At 35.8% G+C, this 24,246-nt stretch overlaps 1 long non-coding RNA gene across 2 annotated transcripts in view; it reads right to left on the bottom strand.

Moving 5' to 3' along the window:
• LOC129488208 (uncharacterized) overlaps nucleotides 1-17,502 on the bottom strand; it is a 51,025-nt gene extending 33,523 nt beyond the window's left edge. For both annotated transcript variants that reach the window (XR_010122299.1, XR_008659614.2), the window contains exons 1-2: nucleotides 17,403-17,502; nucleotides 11,073-11,240 (exon numbers count right to left, since the gene is read on the bottom strand). This is a non-coding gene — a long non-coding RNA (uncharacterized lncRNA). The remainder of the gene's footprint in view (nucleotides 1-11,072; nucleotides 11,241-17,402) is intronic.
• Between the last annotated feature and the right edge of the window lie 6,744 nt (nucleotides 17,503-24,246).

Below are 24,246 nucleotides of genomic sequence, written 5' to 3'. Positions count from 1 at the left end.
AAGTACCATTACCCATCTTTTCATAAAGGAAAGTAGGAACAACGTGCTGGGTAAAACCAAGAGTTGACTTTTTCATGAGATGCTTGGTGTTAATAAGTTATGTTCTCTCTACAGGGAAACATTCAGTATCCACCATCCATTTAAGGCCTTGAAAATTGTGCACATCTAAAAAGAAGAGTCCTGGTTTTTTGTTTTAGAATAATGATGATGATGATGATGATAATGATGATGATGGTAATAGTTGTTAAGATAAAACATGCCTTAACACAAAATGACAAGAGAAGATAGGGTGCATGTTTAAGATAAAACATGCCTTAACACAAAACGACAAGAGAAGATAGGGTGCATGTTTAAGATAAAACATGCCTTAACACAAAATGACAAGAGAAGATAGGGTGCTAGTTTCTGTGCATTCAGAAACTAACCATATATTCAAAAATATTTTAAAGACAGATGTACAGAAACCAAGTAAAATACTATGTGACGTTAAATTCTAGTCGTACTAAAAGTGCTTCACTGCTTGAAAATGAGACAGGATTCTGAACTAATATTTCGGAGGTTCCACTTCTTGAAAAGCTATTAGGATTCTGAACTAATATTTGGGAGGTTCCACTGTTTGAAAATATAGTAGGATTCTGAACTAATATTTAGGAAGTTTCTAAAAGAATAATATAGTAATTTGATTTCTACAAAATAAATGTTTACAGATCATGGAAGGAGACTATGTGAACAGTATTTGTGGAAGCAATCACTACAGTTGGAAGGTACTAGGCCCTGCGTTGCTGAAGAATTCTTGCCAAAACAAGCTCACAGTAGTTCATAGAAGACAGTTCATAATATTATTTGAGAAACAACAGACAATTCAGTAAAACATAAAGTGAAAATATATTTAATAAGGGTCTATATTATTTTGCAAATGGCATACCTATTAAAGTCAGGAATTCAAGTTTATGCTTTATTCATTAAAAGTATGAGGCCTTGGAAAATTCTTAGATCTCAATTATTATGACTTTAAAATGGGTTATCAAATTTTTTTTATTATTATTATACTTTAAGTTTTAGGGTACATGCGCACAACCTGCAGGTTTGTTATGTATGTGTACATGTGCCATGTTGGTGTGCTGCACCCATTAATTCATCATTTAGCATTAGGTATATCTCCTAATGCTATCCCTCCCCACTACCCCCACACCACAACAGTCCCTGGTGTGTGATGTTCCCCTTCCTGTGTCCATGTGTTCTCATTGTTCAGTTTCCATCTATGAATGAGAACATGTGGTGTTTGGTTTTTTGTCCTTGCAATAGTTTGCTGAGAATGATGGTTTCCAGCTTCATCCATGTCCCTACAAAGGACATGAACTCATCATTTTCTATGGCTGCATAGCATTCCATGGTGTATATGTGCCACATTTTCTTAATCCAGTCTATCATTGTTGGACATTTGGGTTGGTTCCAAGTCTTTCCTATTGTGAATAGTACTGCAATAAACATATGTGTGCATGTGTCTTTATAGTAGCATGATTTATAATCCTTTGGGTGTATACCCAGTAATGGGATGGCTGGGTCAAATGGTATTTCTAGTTCTAGATCCCTGAGGAATCACCACACTGACTTCCACAATGGTTGAACCAGTTTACAGTCCCACCAACAGTGTAAAACTGTCCCTATTTCTCCACATCCTCTCCAGCACCTGTTGTTTCCTGACTTTTTAATGACGGCCATTCTAACTGGTGTGAGATGGTATCTCATTGTGGTTTTGATTTGCATTTCTCTGATAGCCAGTGATGATGAGCATTTCTTCATGTGTTTTTTGGCTGCATAAATGTCTTCTTTTGAGAAGTGTCTGTTCGTATCCTTGTCCACTTTTTGATGGGGTTGTTTGTTTTTTTCTTGTAAATTTGTTTGAGTTCATTGTAGATTCTGGATATTAGCCCTTTGTCAGATGAGTAGATTGCAAAAATTTTCTCCTATTTTGTAGGTTGCCTGTTCACTCTGATGGTAGTTTCTTTTGCTGAGCAGAAGCTCTTTAGTTTAATTAGATCCCATTTGTCAATTTTGGCTTTTGTTGCCATTGCTTTTGGTGTTTTAGACATGAAGTCTTGCCCATGCGTGTGTCCTGAATGGTATTGCCTAGGTTTTCTTCTAGGGTTTTTATGGTTTTAGGTCTAACATGTAAGTCTTTAATCCATCTTGAATTAATTTTTGTATAAGGTGTAAGGAAGGGATTCAGTTTCAGCCTTCTACATATGGCTAGCCAGTTTCCCCAGCACCATTTATTAAATAGGGAATCCTTTCCCCATTTCTTGTTTTTGTCAGGTTTGTCAAAGATCAGATAGTTGTAGATATGCGGCATCATTTCTGAGGGCTCTGTTCTGTTCCATTGTTCTATATTTCTGTTTAGGTACCAGTACCATGCTGTTTTGGTTACTGTAGCCTTGTAGTATAGTTTGAAGTCAGGTATTGTGATGCCTCCAGCTTTGTTCTTTTGGCTTAGGATTGACTTGGCGATGTGGGCTCTTTTTTGGTTCCATATGAACTTTAAAGTAGTTTTTTCCAATTCTGTGAAGAAAGTCATTGGTAGCTTGATGGGGATGGCATTGAATCTATAAATTACCTTGGGCAGTATGGCCATTTTCACAATATTGATTCTTCCTACCCATGAGCATGGAATGTTCTTCCATTTGTTTGTATCCTGTTTTATTTCACTGAGCAGTGGTTTGTAGTTCTCCTTGAAGAGGTCCTTCACATCCCTTATAAGTTGGATTCCTAGGTATTTTATTCTCTTTGAAGCAATTGTGAATGGGAGTTCACTCATGATTTGGCTCTCTGTTTGCCTGTTATTGGTGTATAAGAATGCTTGTGATTTTTGAACATTGATTTTCTATCCTGAGACTTTGCTGAAGTTGCTTATCAGCTTAAGGAGATTTTGGGCTGAGATGATGGGGTTTTCTAGATATGCAGTCATGTCATCTGCAAACAGGGACAATTTGACTTCCTCTGTTCCTAATTGAATGCCCTTTATTTCCTTCTCCTGCCTGATTTCCCTGGCCAGAACTTCCAACACTATGTTGAATAGGAGTGGTGAGAGAGGGCATCCCTGTCTTGTGCCAGTTTTCAAAGGGAATGCTTCCAGTTTTTGTCCATTCAGTATGATATTGGCTGTGGGTTTGTCATAGATAGCTCTTGTTATTTTGCGATACGTCCCATCAATACCTAATTTATTGTGAGTTTTTTGCATAAAGGGTTGTTGAATTTTGTCAAAGGCCTTTTCTGCATCTATTGAGATAACCATAGGGTTTTTGTCTTTGGTTCTGTTTATATGCTGGATTACGTTTATTGATTTGCGTATGTTGAACCAGCCTTGCATCCTGGGGTTGAAGCCCACTTGATCATGGTGTATAAGCTTTTTGATGTGCTGCTGGATTCCGTTTGCCAGTATTTTACTGAGGATTTTCGCATCAATGTTCATCAGGGATATTGGTCTAAAATTCTCTTTTTTTGTTTTGTCTCTGCAAGGCTTTGGTATCAGGATGATGCTGGCCTCAAAAAATGAGTTAGGGAGGATTCCCTCTTTTTCTATTGATTGGAATAGTTTCAGAAGGAATGGTACCAGTTCCTCCTTGTACCTCTGGTAGAATTCGGCTGTGAATCCACCTGGTCCTGGACTTTTTTTGGTTGGTAAGCTATTAATTATTGTCTCAATTTCAGAGCCTGTTATTAGTCTATTCAGAGATTCAACTTCTTCCTGGTTTAGTCTTGGGAGTGTGTATGTGTCAAGGAATTTATCCATTTCTCCTAGATTTTCTAGTTTATTTGTGTAGAGGTGTTTATAATATTCTCTGATGGTAGTTTGTATTTCTGTGGGATCGGTGGTGATATCCCCTCTGTCATTTTTTATTGCGTCTGTTTGATTGTTCTCTCTTTTCTTGTTTATTAGTCTTGCTAGCAATCTATCAATTTTGTTGATCTTTTAAAAAAACCAGCTCCTGGATTCATTGATTTTTTTGAAGGGTTTTTCGTGTCTCTGTCTCCTTCAGTTCTGCTCTGATCTTAGTTATTTCTTGCTGTCTGCTAGCTTTTGAATGTGTTTGCTCTTGCTTCTCTAGTTCTTTTAATTGTGATGTTAGGGTGTCAATTTTAGATCTTTCCTCCTTTCTCTTGTGGGCATTTAGTGCTATAAATTTCCCTCTACACACTGCTTTGAATGTGTCCCAGAGATTCTGGTATGTTGTGTCTTTGTTCTCATTGGTTTTAAAGAAAATTTTTATTTCTGCCTTCATTTCGTTATGTACCCAGTAGTCATTCAGGAGCAGGTTGTTCAGTTTCCATGTAGTTGAGCGGTTTTGAGTGAGTTTCTTAATCCTAAGTTTTAGTTTGATTGCACTGTGGTCTGAGAGACAGTTTGTTATAATTTCTGTTCTTTTACATTTGCTGAGGAGTGCTTTACTTCCAACTATGTGGTCAATTTTGGAATATGTGTGGTGTGGTGCTGAAAAGAATATATATTCTGTTGATTTGAGGTGGAGAGTTCTGTAGATGTCTATTAGGTCTGCTTGGTGAAGAGCTGAGTTCAATTTCTGGATATCCTTGTTAACTTTCTGTCTCGTTGATCTGTCTAATGTTGACAGTGGGGTGTTAAAGTCTCCCATTATTATTGTGTGGGAGTCTAAGTCTCTTTGTAGGTCACTAAGGACTTGCTTTGTGAATCTCGGTGCTCCTGTATTGGGTGCATGTATATTTAGGATAGTTAGCTCTTCTTCTTTAATTGATCCCTTTACCATCATGTAATGGCCTTCTTTGTCTCTTTTGATCTTTGTTGGTTTAAAGTCTGTTTTATCAGAGACTAGGATTGCGACCCCTGCCTTTTTTTGTTTTCCATTTGCTTGGTAGATCTTCCTCCATCCCTTTATTTTGAGTCTATGTGTGTCTCTGCACGTGAGATGGGTTTCCTGAATACAGCACACTGATGGGTCTTGACTCTTTATCCAATTTGCCAGTCTGTGTGTTTTAATGGGAGCATTTAGCTCATTTACATTTAAAGTTAATATTGTTTTGTGTGAATTTGATCCTGTCATTATGATGTTAGCTGGTTATTTTGTTCGTTAGTTGATGCAGTTTCTTCCTAGCCTTGATGGTCTTTACAATTTGGCATGATTTTGCAGTGCCTGGTACCGGTTGTTCCTTTCCATGTTTAGTGCTTCCTTCAGGAGCTCTTTTAGGGCAGGCCTGGTGGTGACAAAATCTCTCAGCATTTGCTTGTCTGTAAAGTATTTTATTTCTCCTTCACTTATGAAGCTTAGTTCGGCTGGATATGAAATTCTGGGTTGAAAATTCTTTTCTTTAAGAATGTTGAGTATTGGCCCCCACTCTCTTCTGGCTTGTAGAGTTTCTGCCGAGAGATCTGCTGTTAGTCTGATGGGCTTCCCTTTGTGGGTAACCCGACCTTTCTCTCTGGCTGCCCTTAACATTGTTTCCTTCGTTTCAACTTTGGTGAATCTGACAATAATGTGTCTTGAAGTTGCTCTTCTCGAGGAGTATCTTTGTGGTGTTCTCTGTATTTCCTGAATTTGAATGTTGGCCTGCCTTGCTAGATTGGGGAAGTTCTCCTGGATAATATCCTACAGAGTGTTTTTCAACTTGGTTCCACTCTCTCTGTCACTTTCAGGTACACCAATCAGACGTAGATTTGGTCTTTTCACATAGTCCCATATTTCTTGGAGGCTTTTGTCATTTCTTTTTATTCTTTTTTCTCTAAACTTCTCTTCTCACTTCATTTCATTCATTTCATCTTCTGTTGCTGATAACCTTTCTTCTAGTTGATCACTTTAACAAGTGTCTGTAAGAATTGATTGAAATTAAATGTATATCAAAGCATTTTTGTAAACTGTAGAGCACAATATGAGGCTACTTTTTTTTTTTTTTTTTTTTGAGATGGAGTTTTGCTCTTTTTGCCCAGGCTGGAGTGCAATGGCGTGATCTTGGCTCACTGCAACCTCTGCCTCCTGGGGTCAAGCAGTTCTCCTGCCTCAGCTTCCCGAGTAGCTGGGATTACAGGAAACCACGCCTGGCTAATTTTGTATTTTAGTAGAGGTGGGGTTTCTCCATGTTGGTCAGTTGGTCTCGAACTCCCGACCTCACTTGATCCACCTGCCTTGGCCTCCCTAAGTGCTGGGATTACAGGCATGAGCCACCATGCCCAGTGATTTCTACTTTTTAATTCTGCTTTTAAATTTGTGAATAGCACCATCTTTACTATCATATCAGGACATGAGAGTAGGCTACTTTAAACTGGTTGAAATTAAAATAAGTCTAGACACAACAGATTCAAGTTCTCAAATGATGCTTTCTAATTTCTTAATTATTCTTTCCTCTGTATTTATTTTATCCTCAGGAAAGTTTATCCCAACTGTTTTCAAAGATGAACTTAGCAACCTCTAGAGAGAGAAAAAGAAAAGTTTCTTTCCCCAAAGAATTCCAGCCAATCTGAGTATGTAGTTTTATCTTGAGCTATGTGAATGCATCTACAAATGTATTACTGTGACTAGATTTCTGAATACTCTTACTGAGTGAGTCTTGGTCAAGTGCTCATGCTAGAGCTTGGAGGGTACAGTCAGTCCTATTTAATTCTTAAAGAACAATTTAGTAAGGTATAGTTTGTTTTCTGCTCCTGTAACAAAATATCATAGACTGAGTAACAAAATATCATAGACTGAGTAATTTATAAATAAAAGAGATTTATTTGGTTCATGGTTCTGGAAGCTAGGATTCAAAGATTGAGAGGCCACGACTGGTGAGGTCCTTCTTGCTGCACTATAACATAGCAGAAGGCATCACAAGGTCAGAGAGCACATGAGAGAGATAGAAAAAGGGGGTGAAGCTCTCATATCCCACTCCCAAGATGATGGCATTAATTCATTTGTGAGTGCAGAGTCCTCATCACCTAATGCCTCTTAGAGGTCCTACCTCTTAATACTGTCACAATGACAATTACATTTCAACCTGTGTTTTAAGGGGACATTCAAACCATACCCCAAGGGCAGGCAAAAAAGCAGATTCTGCTGTACACATATCACTGTCATCTTTTCATAATGGTCACACTCTAATAAAAAAATAGGTAAGGTTTTTCCTCCCAGTTTTCTAGTAGTTTAACCATTAATTAATATTTACAACAAATGATACATTTATGTTGTTTAAGAGGTTAACCATACTTTGTTGTATACTTTAAACTTTTCTAAGAGTGTAGATTTTATGTTAAGTGTCCTTATCACACACATACACAACAGAAAGACGGCAGGAAGAAACTTTTGGAGTTGATACATAGGTTTATGGCATAGACTATAGCGATCGTTTCATGGGTATATTCTTATTTCCAAACTCATCAAATTGTATACATTAAAAATTGACAGTGTGGAATGTATAAACCTTGAGTATAAAATTTGTTGAATTTAGCCATTCTATATACCTTTATAATCAACATCCTTGTAACTAACATATTAGTCAAGTTTTAGAACACTTTTCTCTTTCCAGACTGTTCTATCTTACCCCTTGCCAGTTAATTCCATAGCCCTTCCCCCGTGGGCACCATTATCTTTTACCTCTATCATTATAGATTAGCTTTGCCTGTTCTTGAATTTTATTAAATATATAAACATAATCATATAGTATGCAATTTGACTTCTTTCTCTAAACAGAATGCTTTTGAGATTAACCCATATTGTTGCTTGCATCAGTAGTTCATTTTATTGTATTGCTAGAGAATATTTCATCATATGAATATAAAACATTTTATCTGTTTTCTGTGAACATTTGGGTTGTGTTGTTTTGGGCTATTATGAATAAAACTGTTACAATTATTCAACTCAAGTCTTTTCTTTGACATATATTTTCATTTCTGCTGGGTAAATGTCTATGAGTGGTATTGCTGAGTTGTATAGTAATAATGTGCTTAACTTTAAAATATATTGCCAAACAGTCTTTCAAAGTGGTTGCAACATTTTATAGCCCTATCAGCAATGTGTATGAGACGGTTCATTTGTTCCACTTTCTTGCCAAAAATTGATAATTGTCAGTCCTTTTAAATTTTAACTATTTCCGTAGGTGGTGAGTAGAGTCTTATCTGGTTTTAATTTGCCTTTTCCTGATAATGTTGAACATCTTTTCATTTTTCTCTCTGGGTATTACTATACCTTTTCTTTTGTGAAGTATCTGCTTCTTTTGCTCATTTATTAAGTTGTGTTAAACTTTTGATTATTGATTTATAATAGTTCTTATATATTTTGGAGTCAAGTTATTTGTAAGATATGAATATTTTTCTCCCAGTGTGGCTTGCCTATCCATTTCCTTAATGGTGACTTGGATAAGTGGAAATTTTTAATGTTAGTGAAAGTTAATTTATCACCCTTTTCTTTAATGATTATTGATTTTGGGGATTCTCTAAGGAACCTATGTGAACCACAAAGTTGCAAATATATTCTTCTACATTTTATTATATGAGACTTAGTTTTCACTCTTACATTTAGATCTATGGATGATCAAAACTCACATTAATTTTTGTGTATAAAGTAAGGTAGGTGTCCAATAGACTTCAGTTTTGATTTTAACAGATATCCATTGTTATTATTAATAGAAATATGTTGCTTAACTAAAATAATACAATTTCTATGTCCATTTTTGTATCATTAAGTAAAAGGAATTATATTTTTTTTAGCATCTTTTTTTTATTATACTTTATGTTTTAGGGTACATGTGCACAATGTGCAAGTTTGTTACATATGTATCCATGTGCCATGTTGATTTCCTGCACCAATTAACTCGTCATTTAGCATTAGGTATATCTCCTAATGCTGTCCCTCCCCCCTAACCCAACCCCACAACAGTCCCTGGAGTGCGATGTTCCCCTTCCTGTGTCCGTGAGTTCTCATTGTTCAATTCCCACCTATGAGTGAGAACATGCAGTGTTTGGTTTTTTGTCCTTGCGATAGTTTACTGAGAATGATGGTTTCCAGTTTCATCCATATCCCTACAAAGGACATGAACTCATCATTTTTTACAGCTGCATAGTATTCCATGGTGTATATGTGCCACATTTTCTTAATCCAGTCTATCGTTGTTGGACATTTGGGTTGGTTCCAAGTCTTTGCTATTGTGAATAGTGCTTCAATAAACATACGTGTGCATGTGTCTTTATAGCAGCATGATTTATAGTCCTTTGGGTATATACCCAGTAATGGGATGGCTGGGTCAAATGGTATTTCTAGTTCTAGATCCCTGAGGAATCTCCACACTGACTTCCACAATGGTTGAACTAGTTTACAGTCCCAGCAACAGTGTAAAAGTGTTCCTATTTCTCCACATCCTCTCCAGCACCTGTTGTTTCCTGATTTTTTAATGATGGCCATTCTAACTGGTGTGAGATGGTATCTCACTGTGGTTTTGATTTGCATTTCTCTGATGGCCAGTGATGATGAGCATTTCTTCATGTGTTTTTTGGCTGCATAAATGTCTTCTTTTGAGAAGTGTCTGTTCATGTCCTTTGCCCACTTTTTGATGGGGCTGTTTGTTTTTTTCTTGTAAATTTGTTTGAGTTCATTGTAAATTCTGGATATTAGCCCTTTGTCAGATGAGTAGGTTGCAAAAATTTTCTCCCATTCTGTAGGTTGCCTGTTCACTCTGATGGTAGTTTCTTTTGCTGTGCAGAAGCTCTTTAGTTTAATGAGATCCCATTTGTCAATTTTGGCTTTTGTTGCCATTGCTTTTGGTGTTTTAGACATGAAGTCCTTGCCCACGCCTATGTCCTGATAAATTAGGTATTGATGGGATGTATCTCAAAATAATAAGAGCTATCTGTGACAAACCCACAGCCAATATCATACTGAATGGGCAAAAACTGGAAGCATTCCCTCTGAAAACTGGCACAAGACAGGGATGCCCTCTCTCACCGCTCCTATTCAACATAGTGCTGGAAGTTCTGGCCAGAGCAATCAGGCAGGAGAAGGAAATAAAGGGTGTTCAACTGGGAAAAGAGGAAGTCAAATTGTCCCTGTTTGCAGATGACATGATTGTATATCTAGAAGACCCCATTGTCTCAGCCCAAAATCTCCTTAAGCTGGTTAGCAACTTCAGCAAAGTCTCAGGATACAAAATCAATGTACAAAAATCACAAGCATTCTTGTACACCAATAACAGACAAACAGAGAGCCAAATCATGAGTGAACTCCCATTCACAATTGCTTCAAAGAGAATAAAATACCTAGGAATCCAACTTACAAGGGATGTGAAGGACCTCTTCAAGGAGAACTACAAACCACTGCTCAGTGAAATAAAAGAGGATATAAACAAATGGAAGAACATTCCATGCTCATGGGTTGGAAGAATCAATATTGTGAAAATGGCCATACTGCCCAAGATAATTTATATATTCAATGCCATCCCCATCAAGCTACCAATGACTTTCTTCACAGAATTGGAAAAAACTACTTTAAAGTTCATATGGAACCAAAAAAGAGCCCGCATTGCCAAGTCAATCCTAAGCCAAAAGAACAAAGCTGGAGGCATCAGGCTACCTGACTTCAAACTATACTACAAGGCTACAGTAACCAAAACAGCATGGTAGTGGTACCACAACAGAGACATAGATCAATGGAACAGAACAGAGCCCTCAGAAATGATGCCGCATATCTACAACTATCTGATCTTTGACAAACCTGACAAAAACAAGAAATGGGGAAAGGATTCCCTATTTAATAAATGGTGCTGGGAAAACTGGCTAGCCATATGTAGAAAGCTGAAACTGGATCCCTTCCTTACACCTTATACAAAAATTAATTCAAGTTGGATTAAAGACTTAAATGTTAGACCTAAAACCATTAAAATCCTACAAGGAATTATATTTTTATCAGATCTTTTTATTGTTAATCTTTGTCTTACTTCTCCTTCTGGATTTAATGTAAGACCAGTTATTTCTACATTTAATATAGCTGATAAAATAGGAGAAGGGATGAGGGAGAAGTAATGAGTTTAATTAATAAGTTAATTAGTATTACTATTGCAGCTAAATGGATACTAAACAATACCACTGATCTGAGCTCACAGTAGGTTGGAGAGGGAGATAGTTGACAAAGGAAGGGCTTGAATATGATTCATATGAGGGTACGTTAGGTGAGCCCTTCTATTTTCTTCTTTTCCCATGACAAATGCAAGTTCTTTTTGAATATTCAAGATAAATTAGGAACTGCCAAAACCTTTAAAGAAACAATTACAATAAAAGATTGGAAATATTTTCATCCACACAATAAAGAAAGTACTACATGCCAAAACTTGAAGTAAGCAATTTGTAGAGACATATTCAGAGGTTTAAATGTATGTATTCAAAATGGTCAAAAATTAAACTAAGCATCCATTTTAAGAATTTAAGGCCGGGTGTGGTGGCTCACACCTATAATCCCAGCAATTTGGGATGCTGAGGCAGGCGGATCAGCTGAGGTCTGGAGTTTGAGACCAGCCTGGCCAACATGGTAAAACTCAGTCTCTACTAAAAATACAAAATTAGCCAGGCGTGGTGGTGCATGCCTGTAATCCCAGCTACTTGGGAGGCTGAGGCAGGAGAATAGCTTGGACCTGGGAGGTGGAGGTTGCAGTGAGCCGAGATCGTGCCATTGTACTCCAGCCTGGGTGACAAGAGCGAAACTCCATCTCAAAAAAAAAAAAATTAAAAAAGAATGATAAGTTCATTAAGGTGGAAGGGAGAACATATTAATTATAAGGCAGAAGTTATAGAGAGAATGAGTAACACCAAAGTCTCTTTTTTAAAAAGACTAATAACACTGACAAACTTCTGATGAGAATGAGCAAAGAAAAGACACAAATTGTCAACATCTGCTGTGAGAAAAGTACAATATTAGGGATATTGGAGAAGCTAAGCAATGACTGGACATTATTAGTCACATATCAATAAATTTGAAAATGTATCAAAAAATTTGAAAATTATAACTAATCAAAAATTAGTCAGAAAGAAAGAGAAACTTGGACAATTATTAATCATTAAGGAAACTGAATCAGTAATCAGCATTTTCTGAAAAAAGCCGTCTAGGTCAAATTAGCTTTTCTAATAAGTTCTGCCATTCAAGAGGAAAGAAAAATTGGGAATATTTCCCGACTAAATAATAAGACTAGTAACCTTGATAACAAAACCAGATAAGGACAGTACAAGAAAGACAATTTATAGGTCAATATCATTATGAACAAAGATAAAAAATTCTCTAAACAAAATATTAGCAAATGTTGGCAAACAGAATCCCAATCTTTATAGAGGCATAATATATTATGGTAAAGTTGGATTTCTTCCAGGATCTCATTCATAGATTAACTTTGGACAATCAGTTAATGAAATCCCCAACATGATTAGATTATTAAAGAAAAATGATACAGTCCTATCAGCAGATACAGAAAATGCATTTGATAAAAATTCTGTATCCTTTTAAAAAGAAACTAAGCAAACTAGGAGAAGATACTGGATACCTACAATAAACTTACAATAAATAATATAATGAATGTTGAAAATATTGAATAATTTACAAAATTATTTCATCTTTAACCACATCTGAACAACATTGTATTGGAAGTGTTAGCCAGTTCAGTAGAGCAAGAGAGAAACAAAACAAAACAAAAAGTTTGGAAAGAAGAAACAAAACTGATGTTATTCTTGGTAGACAAGATCATTTACATAGGAGTTCAAAGAGGATCCACATACTAATTATTAGAATTAATGAGCCTAGCAAAATTTCTGGATTTAAAGTGAATTATTAAAAAATCAATTTATTTTTCACAAACAAGAAATAGAATATAAAATTTAGAAGGTATTCAAATAGTATAAAAACTATAACATACCTAGGAACAAATTTATCTAAAAGTATGCAGGACTACCAATGTATAACACTATTATACATTACTGAGATAAATTAGAAAGCTCTCTATAGGGAAATATGACATAAACATGGATTGAAAAACTTAATAATAATCTAGAGCTTGAATGTAATTCCAATCAAAATCTCAATAAGATTTTTGTGTGGTCAAGTTGGAAGGCAGATTCTAAAATTTATACATAAGTGCAAAGGGTCAAGAATGGAGAATACACATATCAAAGAAGTAAATGATGAAATTACTTGCTCTACCAGATGTCAACATATATAATAAATTGCAGTGATTAAGATATAGGAAGGCAAGTAGACCCAATGCAGCACCATAGAGAGCTCAGAAGCAAACCTGTACATGGACACTTGATATATGACAGAAGCAGTTTGACACATAAATGACGAATGACATATTTTTCATTAAATAGTGCTGGGTCACTCATATATTTATGTATTTATGTATCTATCTATAATCTACTTTCTTTATTCTATTGATGTATTATTTATCTCTGTATTCTATTATGAATCTGTTCTCATGGTCATCCATTCATCTATTTATACTTTATTATTTCTCAAAAGATATGAGGTAGTTTACGAAAATTCAGGAAAGAGGAAAAAATAGTTGAAGGAATCAAGAGTACTGTTTTTATGTATAAAATGTGGTTTCTGTTGGGAGGAGTCCAGTGTTAACAAAAATGTAATCAGAGGAAGGATTTCTTGTGCATGTCCAACTGAATATTCAGGACAAATTATGTTTCATTTGCTTGGCCATTATCATAAGGGTTTGCAGCTTCTTGGAAATAAATTTCAGGCAATGCTTTTAATCTGGTTAAAATTTAAGACTGAGAGATGCATTCCATTTAACAGAAAAGGGGACTGGCCGGGTGCCATGGCTCATGCCTGTAATCCCAGCACTTTAGGAGGCCTAGGTGGCTGGATCCCCTGAGCTCAGGAGTTCAAGACCAGCCTGGCAACAGGGTGAAACCCCGTCTCTACTTAAAATACAAAAATAGACCTGGTTAGGTGTCATGGCCCTTGCCTGTAGTCCCAGCACTCAGAAGGCTGAGGTGGGAGGATCACTTGAGCCTGGGAGGTCAAGGCTGCAGTGAGCCATAATTCTGCCACTGCAGCTAGGGTGTGAGTGAGACCCTGTCTCAAAAAAAAAAAAAAAAAAAAAAAAGGGAACTAATTGCTGTTAGTGTTATGTACAATGAATTAAATATTTGTGTTCACACTCCCCACCTCCAAATTTATATTTTGAAATCATAACCCCCAATATTATGTTTTTATGATGTGGAGCCTTTGGGATATAAAAGAGGGTTGAGCCTTCATGAATGCGGTTAGTGTCCTTACAAAAGAGACCACAGAGAGCTCTCTAGCCTTCTTCCTTTATTTGAGTATACAATGAGATAATGGTGGTCTGAAACCTGGAAGAGGAGCTTCACCAGCGTGCAACCATGCTGGTGCCCTGATCTTGGTCTTCCAGCCTCCAGAACTGTGAGGAATACATTTCTGCCATCTATAAGCCACCCCAGTCTATGGTACTTTGTCTTGGCACCCTGAATGATTTAAAATAGAAATTGTTTCCTGATTGTTTGGCTTTGTGCTTTTCTGGCAGAATTGAACTACCATGAGGTTATGATGATCTTTGCCAATTTCTGTAACTAGCAAACAAAATAGATTTAATTGTGGTTCATGTGATGAGGATTTTATTTTTCTAATCATTGACCTGTGTAGATCAGATAACCTGTTATAATAAGGGTATATATTATCCACACTGTGTTAGATATATATTGACTATATTCGCACATATTTTGGAGTTTATTTTGTGTTATTGGGTTTACAATCCTCCAACATTTTGTTAGACTTAGGGCTCAGATTTTTCTAAACTGTGAATATTTCCAAGTAAATAACTTTTTTCCTTTAAAGTTGATTAGAAATTGGAAAGTATTACTTTGGCAGTGAAGCATAAAAACCCACATCAGAGGGAACACGCACACAGAAACTTACACTCTTAAATATATACATATACAATTTGAGAAGGCAAGCTGTTTTAAGAAACAAAAGGTTTTTAAATCAGATAGCTGTATAGTACTGTTTTGTAGACAAGAGGAGACTTATGAGGATGTGAATATGTATGTAGGTAGTTCCATTTGTGGAATTTTATAAGAAGGAATGAAGCTTTAATGAAAATTTAATATAACTTCAAAATATTAGAAGACCTTAATATTGGAAAACAATTTTTTGCATTGTACAGGTGCAAATGCTAGATTTTTGTAGGTGACAACACCTTATAATAACTGTGAACTGAGCATACTATGGCAAATGACATCATGATCTCTCTAATTTAGTATTTTACAGAAAAGTGTTATGAGAAATTTAACTAAGGGTTGCAATATCCAGTGCTATTAAAATGTTCAGAACAAACAAAGTCTTTCAAATAGAAAATTATGAAAGAAATTGGGAATTTAAGGGAGGATCTGGTACTAACAAAGAATGATATTTCTCAGAGTGAACTTTTAAGGTCTAGTGCCAGACCCAGAGCACAGACACTGCTCAGGGCAGGAGCTTGATATCTCCTCAGGAGTAGATAATAGACAGTACTAGTCAGGTAATCAGGATCAGTCAGTTATAGTATTTTGGGATTCCATTGCAAAATCACATCCTGGCTTAGATCTGCAAACTTAGTTGTCCTTTAGGAACTACTTGTTGAATAAACAAATGAATGGGGAGTGTGGTGATAGTAGAAAGCTGGTATCTCCGATCAGTGATTAAAAAAACATTCAAAGGAATTTGGCTAATGCCCAAACAGAAGACATTAACCAAAAAGAGGGTGGGCAAAGGACTAAGGAGAGTGGCAGTAGGATAAACGTGATGACAATGGAGGCAACTAGTCAGTTACAAAATTCTCACAGCTGGAGCATGACCCAGACGCTGGGATGGGTGTAGGTCCAGGACTTAGGTCTTGGAGTTTCTGGAGGAACAAAACAAAATCTCAGACTGAGAAAAACACATCTACTGGTGCAGTTATCAAGGTTGACATCTTAGGGAACCAGAAGGTGTGTAGCAAGGTTGAATCAAGATGGGATCACTTGAGGTCTGAAATGGGATTGTGTTGACCCTAGAACCTGAGTGAGGTTTGAACCTTCAGGAAAGAATCAAGTTTCTGTTTTTGAGAAGGAATAGTTTCAGAAAACGGATTAAATTCATGTTTATCATGGCAGTTTGACTTTTCTTTCCAGTGAAATTCCATGGAGAGAATAACATAAATTACATTCCCAGTAAAATTACATGCAACTAGGGAACATATGAGGTAGTTAGATTCTTAACTAAACAGTTCAACTCATAAAACAAATTTTGGAACAATCTAGCAGGCAGCTTGAAGCAGGTGTGGATCAATTTGTTGGGAGACAATTTTCCATGGGTTTCTAGTGGTTCTGCACATCTTATAAGCAAAACTTTGACTGTCCTTTGTTCTAGATGTTGGCATCATACCTTGGAAGACAGAGAGGATCTCTCTTTAGATCAAAGTACAGCCATGCTTACTATCTAGTACAATAAAAATGTCTCTGGAGCAAATGGTAAGCACAATTACTGCCGTCATTAAAGCTCCTGATTCTCTAAGCTCAGGTTCCTTTCCTGTAACACAACCCACAACGTTGTGTGGGCTTGTGTCATTTGGCTCTCTTCACATTACCCTGTGTTAATTGAGGCTTTGGTAACCAGCCCCAAAATGCTGACACTGTGGCTACTGCTATTGATGTGGGTGAAAAACTATTCATCTCTCATCTAGGAGTCTCAGATGTTCTACCAACATTCATGAAATTGTGACAGAGTGAGAGAGTGGCTAACAAGAGAATGCAATCTCAGACATTTTACAGTTTTTGGCATAACTAGAGCTGACTTTGGAAGTCTGTAAATATAAAACTTTATTCTAAATAAGCCAAAAGAATATTAAAGCTTTTAAAGACGCACCCATGCATACCCAAATCAATATGTTTCTTTAAATCCTTATTCTAATAGCATCTTTTAGGTAATTCATCTTTTAAAACATGATGGTTATCTAATTTAGGACTGAAAACTCAAAGTTACTGAATTTTACAATATGATTCTTATAAGAAACTAAAGACATCTGTATTTGGGGAAAAAATGTGGAGGAGTGCCTTTGATTGATTGATTAGATTGATTCAACTCGTCAACATATATCCTAACGACTGTATTTTCCCCATTGAAGTTGGCATTATTTTTTAAGGTATGCTATGGGAATTGTAAATCTCTAAATGTAATTGGAAACAGTGTATCGGGATGATATTTTTTAAAAAACATTGGCCTTTCTGCAGGAAGACTTGGCTTAAGGTTCCAGATTTTAAGTTTTATCTTATGATCGTGAATAAATTATTCATTTTCTTTGAGCATTGTTTCAGTCTGTTTGGTCGAGTATAACAAAATAACATAACCTACGTCGCTTATAAACAAGAAAAATGTATTTCTTACAGTCCTAGAGGCTGGGAAGTCCAAGATCAAGGCACCAGAAGATTCACTGTCTGGAAAGGGCTCCCTGTCTGGTTCATAGATGGTGCCTTTTTGCTGTGTCCTTACATGGTGGAAGGGGCTAACCAGTTCTCTCTGTTCTCTTTTATGAGGGAATTAATCCCCATCATGAGGTCTCTGCCTTTGTGATCTAATCAGTTCCCAAAGGTTCTACCTCATAATGCTCAAGGGTTTGGATTCTCACATATGAATTTTGGGGAGACACAAAGGCTTTCTATTTTCTCTCATTTTCAAGATCAAACTAGCCCAAGCCCACAGGATCCAGAATGAAAGCAATTGCTCTCCCTTTTTCTTCATCTAAACACCAGTGATACTATAAAAGAAGCACAAAATCCCACTTCATGCACAAGTATTTCCTGGAGCGGTCTTTCCCTCCCTGAATTCTAACATTAATTAGCATTTGTACTATACACGTATGACAATCATGTACTGCCTCGTGACACTTCTCTTGTTTGCTATCTTAACATGCCATTTAAAGTAAATTTATTTAACAAAACCCACAGAAACATTCGTATCTTGTCTCTAAAATTAGAATGTAAACTCTTTGAGGGAAAAAGTTTTATAATTTTTGTTTTCTTCATAGCACGTAATGCAGTGCTTTGAAAACAGTGTGTTCCTTAAATACATGGGGATTCAAGTGAAGAGCTTAGAATGACAAGAACAAATAATTATATTGTGTGAGTTTGCTGACCATACTGTGTTTAATCTGGCTGCTTATTCCCATGCTGAGCTCTCAAAGGCACAGATTTAATGTGGTAATTCCAATCGATTTAAACTAAAATGAAAGTACTGGGAAAGGAAAACTGTTGGCACTTTCTAATAGCATGTAATAAGTTTATAGACTTGGAAGCAGTATTTTTAACCTTGGCATTTGTTTCAGAATGTGTTTTGTTTCACCCTATTTTTGCTAACTACTGGTGGAGTGTTGGATAATTGAACTGAAGAGTTTATAATACTCTCATCATTTGTCAGCATAATGTTTGGAAACTATGGTATTAGATAGGAGAAGTTGTGATTTATATTGCCACTTTTTAATCTTCTCTGTGACAGTCTTCTGGGAACTGTGAGATGTAAGCAATAGCTGAAAATGAAGGTAATGAGTGACACCTTATCCTGACGAATGAGTTAGATGATGTGACATTAGATACTGTGTCTTGCTGTTTTTGTCATCTATTTGCATAACAATGGTCCTCATTATTCTCAATAAAAATTTGGGTCGTTGTATTTTATAACCTCAGTATTAGGCAAAACCTTATGAAACTGCTGATACTTGATCTTTTTGACTTACTAAAATGGTAATATCATATAATTTAACCTACCTAATATTTAGCTATCTAAATTACTGCCTCATGTATACACTTTTTGAAAGAAAAGATCTTGAGACCAGTCTTTTCTATCAATGAATCCATGTTTAAATTTATTTAAAATATATATCTTTAGACTCCGGTTGAATGTGATATTATTGAGTTTTGTTTACCTTTCTTTCCTCTTACAGTTGGAGTGGTACCTGTACATGGCAAGATAACCATATTCAGGTCTGATACAGACTCAGTGCACTTTCCTTATAGCATCTAATGTCCAGCTTCTGAATATCAGCTTTTTTAGCATCTGTCGTCACCACCCTTGCCAAGAACAGACCAGAAAACTTCCCAATCTGGAACCAATGACATTAAAAGTGCTTTGTCTATTGTTTAGTTAGTACAATCCAAGCAGCAACATTTATGATGGGAAAATACAAGGGTGAAAAAGTTGTCCTGTATCTATAAATAAAGTGTGTGATTTTAGAATAGGATAGCAACTGTGGTTGAAGAAGAAATTAAACGATAATGTTGTGGGCTACTTCTAAGGCAGATCATGAAGATCACATGGCAGTGATTCAAATGACAGAAAACTGGTCGAATTTTTTCGCTATAAATAAAAGAAATGTTATAAAAGAAAATGTGACAGATCTTAGTAATAGACTGGACAGTTTGATGGAACAATAAGAACTTCTGTTCCAGACAGGGTACAAATGAAGATTTACAACACTGTGCTTTATCTTGTTCTCTATGCACAAACTATGTGAGCACAGGCCTACACCATCTGGTATGGCCTATGTAACCCATATGTTTGTTATTATACTATTTTACCTGGAAGAGTAAATTTACATGAGTAGATTTTTGTTGTTGTTGTTATGTAAAGACCTTTGAGTTAGACAAATCAAATGTAAAGTGAGTATGCTAAAGCAGCTAAGGTGAGTTTGTGCCTGCAATTTGTCTGTGAGAAGAGATTAACCTATCAAAGACCAAAAAGCAATTGTAGGTTATGCATATTACATTACTAAATGGCACCAATGCCTGATAGTTGTAAATAAAAATGATTTATCATAGATTTTACAAGTCTGTAATATTTTATTAATTGTACAATATAAGAAAACTTTTCAATTATTTTTGATGTGTTATAATTAACCATAGCACATAATTTAAAATGTTAATCGAATATGAGGGAAAATACTTCCATCAGATATACATCCAGTTATTGCCTATCATTTGATGTCTAAGGAGACATATTTCTTCAGATTTATTTTGAAGCATATTTAGAATACATTGATTCAGGGAAGTATAAATATAACTATTTCAGTAAGTGTAATACACATAGTTATGAAACATTCTCTTAAAAAATTGTATTTTTCTCTAGGCAAGAGAAACTTTTCCAATTATCCTTTAAATTTGTAGTCTTAAAACAAGACAAAGTATTTGTTATCTAATGTTATAATAGTATAGGTACATTATAGGTGTATGATTAGGAGTATGTGATCTGGAACCAGGCTGCATAGCTTCAAAACTTGGCCCCTTATGTGTTTCCAAACAAGCTATTTAGACTCTCTTAGAAACAGTTTTCTTTTCTGTAAAATGAAAATAATATTGGCTACCTCATAGAGTTTTCGTGAGAATTAAATATGTTTAGTACCTGAAAGCTCTTAGAACATTGCCTCTGCCTATGCCATTGGCAAATATCAATAAATATTAGCTATTGTTATTACTACCCACTGTTTTCAGCAAAATTTATTTTTAAAACTTAAGTATGCTTAAAAGTAAAGTGATTTAAAGAAGTTATTTTGTTGTCTTCAAATACAGACAGAAAAATGAGAACTAAAGAGTTTTGTATTAAAAAAGAAGTGAAGAAAGTTATACATATATAAAACATATAAATATCTTTGGGGAGATATGGGTTGAATTATTTCTCCACCCAAAATTTATATGCCGAAGCCTTCATTTCATTGTGATTGTCTCTGGAGTTGTAGCCTTTGCAAGCTACTTAGGGTTAGTTGAATTCATGACAGTAGGGCCTGCATGATGCAATTAGTGTCCTTGTGTCTTTATTAGAAAGAGAGTAGCATTTTTTCTCTCAGTCTATCTCTCTCTCTCTCTGCCTTTAAGGATACAGTGAGAAGGTGGCCATCCGTAAGCCAGGAGGAGAGTCTTCACCAGTAACCTAAATAGGCAGCATCTTGATCTTGGACTTGCCAGTATACAGAACTGTGAGAATAAATGTCTATTGTTTCAATCACCCAAGCTATGATATTGTGTAATAGCAGCTTGAGCAGACAAGTAAAAGGGACAACCAGAACATTAATTTATGGGCTTAACCTTTTAAATACTCTCACTAGTTATGGAGAAAGTTCTTCAATATAATTTCTTTTTTTTTTTTTTGAGACGGAGTCTCGCTCTGTCACCCAGGCTGGAGTGCAGTGGTGCAATCTTGGCTCACTGCAAGCTCTGCCTCCTGGGTTCACGCCATTCTCCTGCCTCAGCCTCCCAAGTAGCTGAGACTACAGGCACCCACCACCACGCCCGGCTAATTTTTTGTATTTTTAGTAGAGACGGGGTTTCACCGTGGTCTTGATCTCCTGACCTCGTGATCCGCCCGCCTCGGCCTCCCAAAGTGCTGGGATTACAGGCGTGAGTCACTGCACCCGGCCCAATATAATTTCTTAACTGTACACCAATAAAAGAACTTTTTATCATGTAAATCACATCATTGTGACATATGTTTTTTTTTTTTTTAACAGCACACTTACAATTTAAAGAATGTGAAACCATCAACATGGCAGTTGTTTCTGCATATCAATATTCAGCTTAAGTTTCTCTAGGAACCTAACTAGTCTTTTACAAATGAGATTGTCCATATAGAAAATCTGGAAAAATTGACAAATAACTCCTGCAACTAATAAGTGATTACAGCAAGGTTGCTGGATACTAGGTTAATATGTACAAGTCAATCACCATCTTATATATTAGCAATGAACAAGTGAAACTTGAAATTAAAAACAATATCATTTCTATTATCACCCCCCAGGATGAACCACTGAAGTATAAATTTAATGAAATATATACAAGATCTATATGAAAAAAAAACTACAAAACTGATGGCAGAACAGGGAAACACTAAGTAAATGGAGAGATATTCCATGTTAATGGATAGGAAGACATAATATCATTAAGATGTCCATTTTTCCCAACTTATTCTAAAGATTTAATGCAATCCCAATAAAACTCTCAGCAAACTATTTTTGTAGATATCATAAACTGATTATAAAGTTTATATGGAGAGGCAAAAGACTCATAATAGTCAACGAAATACTCAAGAAGAACAAAGTTGGAGGACTGACACTACCCAAATTTAATACTTACTATAAAGCCATAGCGATTAAGAGAATGCGGTATTGGTGAAAGAATTGGCAAACAGAGCCATGGAGCAGAATTAAGAACCTAGAAAAAAGGCTCACATAAATATAGGCAACTGAACTTTGACAGAGGAGCAAAGGCAATGGAGGCAGTCTTTGACAATGGAGCAAGGGTAGTGATTTTAACAAGTGATGCTGGAACAACTGGACATCCACATGTCAAAAAGTGACAGAGATCTTACACTTTCAGAAAAGGTTAACTTCAAAAATGGATGATAGACCTAAATGTAAAATGCAAAATTATGTAACTCCTATAACATAGGAGAAATCTTGTGTATGGCGAGCATGACTTTTTAGATACAACATCAAAATATGATTCATGAAAGATGGATTAGCTAGACTTCATTAAAATTAAAAACCTCTGCCCTGCAAAAGACTCTGTAAGAATGAGAAGACAAGCCACAGAGTGGGAGAAAATATTTTTAAAAGACATGCCTGATAAAGGACTGTTATCCAAAATATACAAAGAACACTTAAAACTCAACATTAAGAAAACAATCGATTAAAAATGGGCCAAATACCTTAACAGATACCTCACCAAGAAATATAAATACAGATGGATAATAAGCATATAAAAATGCTCCACATCATATGCCATCAGGGAAATGAATATTAAAACAGTAATGAGATATGGCTGTGCACCTATTAGAATGGATGAAATCCAGAACAATAACACTAGAAATGCTGGTGAGGAGGTAGAGCACGAGGAACTCCCTTTTGTTACTGGTGGAGATGCAAAATGGTACATCTACGTTGGGAGATAGTTTGACAGTTCCTTACAAAATGAAACATACCATTACCATTTGATCTAGCAATTGTGATCTGTGGTATTTATCTAAAGGAATGGAAAGCTTATGTCCACACAATAACTTGCACATCGACGTTCATAGCAGCTTTATTTATAATTGCCAAAACTCTGAAGCAACCAAGATGTCTTTCAGTAGGTGGATGGGTAAATAAACTGTAGTACATCTAGACAATGGAATATTATTCAGCACTAAAAAAGAATACGCTATCATGGAAACAAATTCATATTACTAATTGAAAGAAGCCAATCTGAAAAAGCTGTATATTGTATGATTCCAATTGTATAACATTTGAGAAAAGACAAAACTATGGAGACAAAAGTAGGAAAGAGTTGTCAGGGGTTTGTAGGAGGGAAGGATAAACAGGCAAAACACAGAGGATTTTTAAGTCAGCAAAACTGTAATATTCTGTATGATACTATAATGGTGGATACACTCTAATGGTGGATACAGGGCACTGTGCATTTATCCAGTCCCATAGAATGTACAATACTAGGAGTAATCCCTAATGTAAACTATAGACTTTGGGTGATTATGGTGTGTCAGTGTAGGTTGATAAATTGTAACAATGTATCCCTTTGGTGGTTGATGTTGACAATTGGGGAAGCTACGCATGTGTGGGAGCAGGGTGTCTATGGAAAATCTCTGTACCTTCCTCTCAATTTTGTTGTGAACTTGAAACTGCTCTAAAAACATAAAGTCTTAAAAAAATAGGACACCAACAAGTGAGAGTCTGAGTAGTAGGAAAACTGACAGCGAGCATTTACATTGAATTTATGTTGTATAAAGATCCATCTGTAACATGAAAATCAAAAGTAGTTTTTTTTTTTTGGAAAAATACTTCAATAGCCTTTTAAAATGACATTTTCTCAACAATGTTTTTGTAATGTCATTTATGGAGAAGTGATTAAAATATACACAGTCAGGGCAGCATTCAAATGCAATGATTTTCATTTATGCAAATAACACTTTAATGTTGCTTTCAGAAAGGTGAAGGTTAAGTGCAGTAAATACCAGTAATAGCGATATAGTTTGCAAGTGAAATTAGCAAGAAGATTTTAATCAGTCTCTGAAGTGTGAATTAGAGATAAGAAGAAAAATGTTCCAAATAAAATTTTCTTAAAAGGTCAATGTCTTAAAGTTGTAGTGTTTATAATCTGACCATTTCTTAATGCAAGATTAGTATACTGGTAAAACTTGTATGTGAGAGTAAGAGACATTAAAAATGCAGAGCACAGGATTTAGTAAGATATTT

Source organism: Symphalangus syndactylus, chromosome 8 (genome assembly GCF_028878055.3).
Source record: "Symphalangus syndactylus isolate Jambi chromosome 8, NHGRI_mSymSyn1-v2.1_pri, whole genome shotgun sequence".
Lineage (NCBI taxonomy): Eukaryota > Metazoa > Chordata > Mammalia > Primates > Hylobatidae > Symphalangus > Symphalangus syndactylus.
Note: the sequence above shows the minus strand (reverse complement) of the source record. Positions and strands in the feature narration are given on the sequence as shown.